Source organism: Canis lupus, chromosome 19 (assembly GCF_011100685.1).
Source record: "Canis lupus familiaris isolate Mischka breed German Shepherd chromosome 19, alternate assembly UU_Cfam_GSD_1.0, whole genome shotgun sequence".
NCBI classification, from domain to species: domain Eukaryota; kingdom Metazoa; phylum Chordata; class Mammalia; order Carnivora; family Canidae; genus Canis; species Canis lupus.
Window position 1 is genome coordinate 25,364,818 of NC_049240.1, and position 8,313 is coordinate 25,373,130.

At 38.6% G+C, this 8,313-nt stretch overlaps 1 pseudogene; it reads right to left on the minus strand.

Moving 5' to 3' along the window:
• Positions 1-463: 463 nt before the first annotated feature.
• On the minus strand, positions 464-1,280 carry LOC100683571 (annotated as a pseudogene).
• Positions 1,281-8,313: the final 7,033 nt, after the last annotated feature.

Here is an 8,313-nt window from a genome sequence, read left to right on the forward strand (position 1 = left end):
GGATTTTCCCATTACTTAGAGACTATAGCATCACATCTGATTCAAAGAGAGTAGTTTTCATTCTATGTGACCATTTTATTATTTTTTAATTTTTTTTCACACAAAAGTCTTTTTATTTCTCCCAACAGAGACATTCAAAGGCAGAACCATTTCCTTTTCATAATAAAGCAATTCTCAATTAGCAATCAAGTTATATTTTTTTTAAGCCAAAATGGTGTTAACCCTATGGAACATGTGACCAAAAATAATTAAAGGCCCATGGGTGATATCTACAAGTACTACTACTAGACATAGATTACTTACAAAAAGAGCAATTTTCAATAGAAAAACTGAACATTTCCCTTGGGAAACAAATTTAATCTTTTATGGTTAAACAAGTGGGGCAAAGGACCAGATTTTCTACAAGTGCAATAGAACTGAGGCAAAAGGCTTCCCTGGAGGCCTGAAGAGGACAAGGATGAGATCTTTTTGATGGTTTTATGATGGCAATTATAACCTGCTAGCTATCTGAACTCTATGAAAAAGATGTTCAATGAAAAGACTATATCACACAAACCACTTACTTTTTTCAGTTGCCCAACAACAAAATTTGAAAACAAGAAATCCATAGCATTGAATCATGTTCATAAAACGCTTGAACAAGCTACATTAAGAAATGCTACAATAGAGCAGCTTACTGGTATACTATGGTACTCTGCACTACTACAAAAATAGTTGTGAAAACCTTATTTTGCTCAATGTAAGGATAATGTTTTACTTTTTGCAAGCCATGTATCTCTCGGTTACATTCTCTCAGTTGATTACATTCCAAATAGCTTTTAGATAATCCGGTCTGACATTTTTATACTGAAGGTAATAAGCATGCTCCCACACATCGATCCCCAGTATTGGAATAAGACCTGTTGTTCCTTGCAGGGGATCCTGGTTAAAGCAAGCAGCAATCTGCAAGCGTCCCTGCTCCTTATTGAAACCAAGCCAACCCCAACCTGAGCCTTGGACACCGCCCGGATACAGTGCTCAACTTCTCCTTAAATTTGTCGAAGGAACCAAAATCACGTTTGATGCTTCCAGCAATTCCCCTTTTGGTTCTCCACCACCCGTAGGGCTCAGGTTTGTCCAGAAGATGGAATGATTGCTATGACCTCCTCCATTGAACTTGAGCCCAGGCTGAAGAGCTATCTGAGCTGTAACGGCACCCTTCCCCAGCGCCTCCAGATACTTCTCCTCGCGTAGGTGGCGTGGTGCTTGCTGTGGTGCAGCTGCATGATCTGGGCGTTGATGTGAGGCTCCAGGGCGCCGTAATCTACGGCAGGGCAGGTCGGGGAGGCTGTGCTTCTGCCTGCCAGGACCCCGGACGCCCCAGCGCCTGCACCAGCGTCCTCCTGCTCGTAGTCGGCGTTCGGAGACCCAGGGTCGCGCCCACCGCCAGCCGGACATTCCATGTGACCATTTTATTGAGTGACAGCATTTTCTCCTTAGATGCTTGGTGGGGAGATTTCTTCTATCCTGAGAAATCACTTTCGGTTGTCTCTGAAGTAAAGGTAAGGCAACTGGCCACCTGAGCTTTAAGTCCTAATATCTTAAGTCCCCTATTTGAGATTTTCTCACTTCTCTTTTCTTCATTCTGTGAAATTTTACTCCTCCTTCAGACCCTCAGTCAGCTTCCTCCTCCTTGTAAAGCTTTTTCTTATGACTTTAAGTGACAATGAACTATTTTAATAAAGTTACTGGTAGAATTGCAGTCTGCAAAATGACCTTTATTAATAAATGTAGACGTCATATGCTCATGGTATATACATATACTTTTCGTTGTCAAGGCTGAGTGCAGTTAAAATGCTCTCAGCTGCAAGTAACACAATACACAACTAACTCAGAAGTTTATTGTGTATTTAAGAGGAGTCTAGGGGACTTCAGGTGAGACTTTAGGCATCTCAATAATGATATTAAAAAGCCAAGCTCTTTTTGTTTTCTTTTTGTTCTAACATCGTTTGCACATTTCCTTTTTGTTTGCATGCTTATGGCCTCATGGCAAGAGGACAACTACAGCTGTAGTCAACTCCTATGCTTCTCTCATAAGAACTTCAGAAGAAGGGTTCCAGTTTGTTTGATGCCATCATGGACCCATGTTATGTTTTCTTTGCTCTGCCTTTGCAGCATGTTGCCTTTGACCTTGAGCTTGTCCCTTCATGGTTGAAAGATGACTGCAGCTGCTCCAAGATTTTCAGGTCAAATGTCAATGTTGAGAGGCCAGAAAAAAGAATGTTCCTTCCCTAATTCCCCTTTCAGAATATGGAACACTTCTCTAGAAGCCCTACACGAGGCTTTTCTTTGTATATTCTTGGCTAGATGTCCTAAATCACTAATAAGAGGAATAGAATTATAAGCATTGGATTGGATAAATAAAATATCACTCTGGTGAAAAGGGACCTCACCTTCCCTGAAGTATATGGCCATCTGTTAGTAAAAGGAATAAGGAGATAAATAGGAAAAAAAATTCAGCCGTAGAAAACTTCCCTTATCCTAGATACTAAGCAAAGAGGGACATTGAAGTAGCAGAGTCTTGATTTTTTTTTAAAGTTTTAAAAATTAAAATACCCAAACATTGCAAATACTTTACAATAAATGTTTATAAATCCATCATGGAGGATCTGCCTTTGCATTTTACTATTGTGGCTTTATGACAGTCTAATTATGTACCCTTTCCTTTATCCATCCGGGTCATTTCATTTTAGTTTTTGGTACATTCAAAGTAAACTGCAGATAATAATACACTTCATCCTAAAAGCTTCAGCATGCATATCATTAGAGTTCAGTCTCTTGTTTGTGTTTTTTTTTTCCTCTTGGAACGCAATTTATATACAATGAAATGCACATATTTTCAGTGTATATTTACTGCGTGTTGGTAAATGCATAAACATATAACCTGTGTAACACAAACACCTATTGAAATATAGACCATAAACATCCCTTGTGATCCTTTCAAGTCCATCCCCATCTCTAGGCTTTTAAAGGTAATCAGTCTTCTGATTTTTTTCCCATATAGATTAGATTTTTCTATTCTATAACTTCATATGACTAAAATAATAGAATATTTTCTCTTTTGTGTAAAGATTCTTTCAAGCAGTATAATGCTTTGGAGATTTATCTGTAGTTTTTGTGTAGTAGTAGCTCATTCATTGTTACTCATGAATAATAATGCATTGCATGAATATACCACATTTTATGTTTCTACTATCCTGTCAATGGATATGTGGAGTATTTCTAGTTTTTGAAAGTTATGAATAAAGCTAATCTGAAGATTCTTATCTAATTCATTGGAATTGGTATAGCTAGAACCAGAATTTGGTGGCTCATAAGGCAGGAATATGTTTAATTTTGTAAGAAATTGTTGGAATTTTTTTTCCCAAATTGATTGTGTATTTTATAATTCCACTAATAATGTATTACAGTTTCAACTTTTGGCACTGTTGTAGAAATCAGATATCCTTAGATAATGTGAATTTATTTCTGATTCTCTATTCTGTTCCATTGATCCATTTGTCGTTCCTTATGCAGATAGCACATTTTCTTGAATAGTACTTTTTAATAGAAAATCTTCACATCAGAGAATATTAATCCTCTGAATTTCTTCTTTTTTGATATGCTTTGGGTATTCTATGTTCTTTGCATATTCATACATATATAAGAATTAACTTATCAATCAATGCCTCCAAAAAGCCTGGTAAGATTTTCATTCGGATTGCTTTAAATCTATTAATCGATTTGAGAGGAAATAAATTAAAAACATTGAATGTTTTAAAAAAGAGGCTTTTAAATCCCTTAATATGGTACATCTCTCCCATTTATTTAGTCTTTAATATCTTTTAGGTTTGCTTTGCAGTTTCCAGTGTGGAGGGATTAAATATCTTTCATTAACTTTATTTTTAAGTATTTGATTGATTTTAATGTTCCTGTAAAAGGAGTTTAAAAATTTTCTTCTCTCATTGCTTATTGCTAATTACAGAAACTAGATTATTTTTGCGTATGATCTTTTTTCTTTTTGTGTATGATCTTTTATCCTACAATATTGCTAAATACATTTGTCAGGTGTATACGTTTTTTATACTTTTTGTTTTATGGTTTCACTATTTTTTTTTTTACATAAACAATCATGCTGTCTCTAAATAAAGGCAGTTTTACTTTTTCCTTTCTAATTATATGGATTTTATTTCTTTTTATTGCTTTATTGCACTGGCTAGGATCTCCAGTAAAATGTTAAGTGTTATGATGAGAACTAATGTCTATGCTTTGCTCCAGATGTCATGTAGAAAGCATTGAACTTTTCACAATTGTGTATGAAGTTAACTGCAGGGCTTTACAGGTTCTTAAAAGAAGTTTTCTTTTATTCAGTTTTTTGATTTTTTTTTTTTCTAAGCAATGGAAGTTGAGTTTGGTCAATTTCTTTTTTTTTCCTGCACCTATTGAAACAATCACAAATTTTCCTCTGTTATTCCACCATTCTCATCCTCATGGTTATCTGGGCCTAGTGTCTCCAGGTTTCTGATCACAAGAAGGGGGACAAATACAGAGGATGACACTTGCAATGAAATGGCAAAGGTCTACTTTCTTTCAGTGACCCCTTATCAGATGTCCACACCCAGCTACTACCAGGGAACCTGGGAAAAGTGGTCCCATATCTCCCCTTTTACTCAATTAGCAGAAAGAAAGAACAGCAGAAGCTGATGAGTAATAGGCAAGAGAAAAACCGAGCTTCTGTTTGAATCTCTCCAGTGATGGGAAACTCACTAATGACTATAGCAGCCAACTTTCTCCTTACAAGATTCTTTTTTTTTTCTCCTTACAAAATTCTGAAATGAAGTTTTCCCTTTGAGTAGGCCTGTCTTCTTATAGCTTCCCCCAGTTCTTTTGAGTTTTCTACCAAGAGAGTTTATGTTATTTACATCAAATAGGTTCTAAATAATAATTTCTTTCGAAAATAAAGTGATGATATTAGTCCACCACTCACAAGACCTCAAGAGCCTTCTGTTCCCCACCTCAGTTAGACCAAGCCCTTTGGCCTGGTGGCTGTTATCTCCATATCAGAGGGAGAGGAATGCCCAGAGCCAGGCATAATACTTCATATTATCCCAAGAGCAGGCATAGAGACCTCATAAAGCAGCAGTGAAATTGGCTACTGACAAGCTCACGTCCCAAGGTCTATATCTGTCATAGAAATTTCTGCCTCCTTTAATTACATCAGTTTTGTCTTCAAGCTGGTTTTCATTTGGTCCTAAGATAGATGCAGTAGTTCCAGGAAAAACAGTAGTACTCTCCACTCCGGAGTATCTCTTTCGCCAGTTTGCTATGCTTCCTGAAATGCCATCATTCACCTTTCATTCCTCTGGGTTAAGGTGAGGCTCCTTCCAATGTGCAAATCAAAATTTAGATAGGACTAATAAATGTTCACATTGATTAATTAGCTGGGGGAATTGCATACAAGCAGAGCCGTATTAGGTAATTCTCAGTAATTATAACCTTAGTGTGATTAATTTTCTTTAAAAAAATGAATGTTAGAGACTTTAAGAGATATGACTAATGCCACTCAGCAATTTGGTAACAGAGGAGTGCAATCTGTGTTCCTCAACTTGAATACTGTGCTTGTATGTGCACCTTTGTTCATTTGTGCTTTCCTTTAGGTGTGTGGTTAACGTCGTAGCTTTAGAACATGCTAAGAACCGGCCATGCAAATATCTCTTTGCTAGATGCGGGGAATTCCCCATGACTTAAACACCAACATCCTCAATTTTACTATGGAGTTGTGAGGTCAGACAGACCTCAAGGTTAGTCCTACTTTCTTCACTTACTGATCTATGGGAAGTGATTTAGTATCTCTGGGCCTCAGTTTCCCCATCTGGACACTGCAGTGTTTCATAAGCCAGGTTTTCTCAATATTGATATTATTGACATTTTGGATGAGATAATTCTTTGTTGTGGGGCAAGCTGTGCTGTACTAAACCTCCTGTGTAGATGTTTAGCAGAGCATCCCTATCCGTTAAATGTCAGTAGCACACACCCACCTACAAATCATGACAACACAGAATAGTTCCAAGTATTGCCTAATGTCCCCTGAGAACACCACAGGAAGTATTAACTAACACATGTACAAAGTCTTCACACAGTGTCTGGCTCAGTGCAACTATTCAGCAATGTTAATGTTACTATCTCTTCCCTGTTCCCCTCACCATTCGCCCTTGATCAATTCCATCTACCATCATTCATCTATTTAGAGACCCTGTACTCAAGTCTGTGAGAGAAGAGATTTGCTGGGTTTGGAACAGACAATGGATCAGCTCTTTGATTCTGCTTCTTAGTCATCAAAATGGATGAAAATTGAAAGCACACCTGATGGTATCATTTTCAAGGCTGCCTCAAATGCTGCATTTCCCTTCACAATTTAATAGACTCATTCACAAATTGCAGGTACAGCTAAAAAATTACATGTATTATGCTTGATAGCTATGATTTTATTTGTAGGGGAAGGCAGTGAAGCTTTTTAAACCCAGAAGCAAATGCATGGTTAAAATACGGATTTTGGGTGCAACCAGCAGATTTGGGATATATTGCAGAGAAAACTGAGCCACTATAGGATTTCTGAGTGTAGAATAAAAGGCCTGCTGTGAAAGGATTTCAAAGCTTCTGATAAAAATGCAGTATCCACATGTTCACATACAGGTACTGGTTTTAATTTTCAGTAGTGGTGGAAGAAAGACCCACACTCACGAGTGAATGATTGAATGAAGTAAGAAGTGAATAGTGTGGTGGTCAGAGCTCTCAAGGTTCAACCAGAAACTCTGAGGGTCAGCCTGCCTGGAAAATGGGTTTGGGGCCTGGGTGGGCATCTGGCTCTGGTCATCAAAGCAGAGATCTAGGTCTGAGCTCATCTATCATATTCTACCCAGGCAGGGGCAGATCTGGGGTGTGGTTTAGAAATCACAGTTGTGATGATAAAACTAGAAACCAGCTTGTAGGAAAAGCCTCAGGCACTGGGCACCTGGTTCAAATCTGGACATCTCTGTTTTTTAATAAATCTTCTCAAAGTCTCTGATGGGTGCAGTCTGCATAAATCTCAGAAATGTCATTAACATTGGGAGGGCTGTGTACTGAATAGCTACTTGGTGCTGGATTCAGTCAGCAGAAGGCCTTAAGGACAACTACATTGTCATGCTTCAAATATTTAGTTCCAGCCGTAAAATGCCTAGGAGGTATATATTTCTGTACTCATATCACAGATAAGAAAATTGAGTCTCAAAAAAGCCAATGGAGATAAGCTACAAAGAGTAGATTCAAGCTTAGTTCTGTTTGACTTTGAAATTTATGCTGTTTTCCCTCAACCACACAAAGACTGTGCTAGGGCCGTCTGGCTGGGTGAGAAAGCCCAGTTACAACTAGATTTTAAGTAAGGAGAAACTTGTTGCATCGAGATAATAGAAGTAGGACATTGTTACATCTACACACCCAATGCCTCTCCATCCTGAGCCACTGAGAGTTTGCTCACAGGGTCTACTGAGGTTGTCCAAACTCTGCTCACACTTTAAGCATTAACCGTAAAAAGTTCCTATGATTCCCAAATCTCAGTGATGGCTGACTGTGCACAAACTACCTAAGGCATTTATTCAAATGTAGATCCCAGGACTCTACCCTGGAGCTTCTGACCTTGTGGGCATGGGAACAGGGCACCTCTGGACAACTGCGTCTATGAAAAGTTTCCAGACAGATTGGATTCACCACCAGCTCCCACTCACATCCTTTTCTCTTTGTGTGGGACACCTTTTGCCACCCTCTTATCCCGGCTGAGTCCTCCTCATCCTCAGTTCAGCTTACTCTTCCAGTTGACTCAGCGGATTGAGCTCAGACCCCCTCCCTGTTCTCTCAGGGGCCCTCACCTCAAGTTCTAGTTTCCATTTTGGGATGCCACCAGGGTGGCTTAGTGGTTGAGCCTCTGCCTTCATCTCAGGGCGTGATCCCGGTCAGGGGATTGAGTCCCACATTGGGCTCCCTTTGAGGAACCTGTTTCTCCTTCTTTCTATGTCTCTGCCTCTCTCTGTGTCTCTCATGAATAAATCAATAAAATCTTTTTAAAAAATTCTAAAAAAAAAAAAAACAATTCTAGTTTCCATCTCAGCAGGTAGTAAACTGGATATTGAAATCATGTCTTTTTGTTGATCTCTGCTACTTTCTAGGAGAGTGGCTCTCCACTTGGGCTGATTCTGTCCTTCATGGGACATTTGACAATGTCTGGAGACATTTTTGATTGTTACAACTCATAAAGAGGTC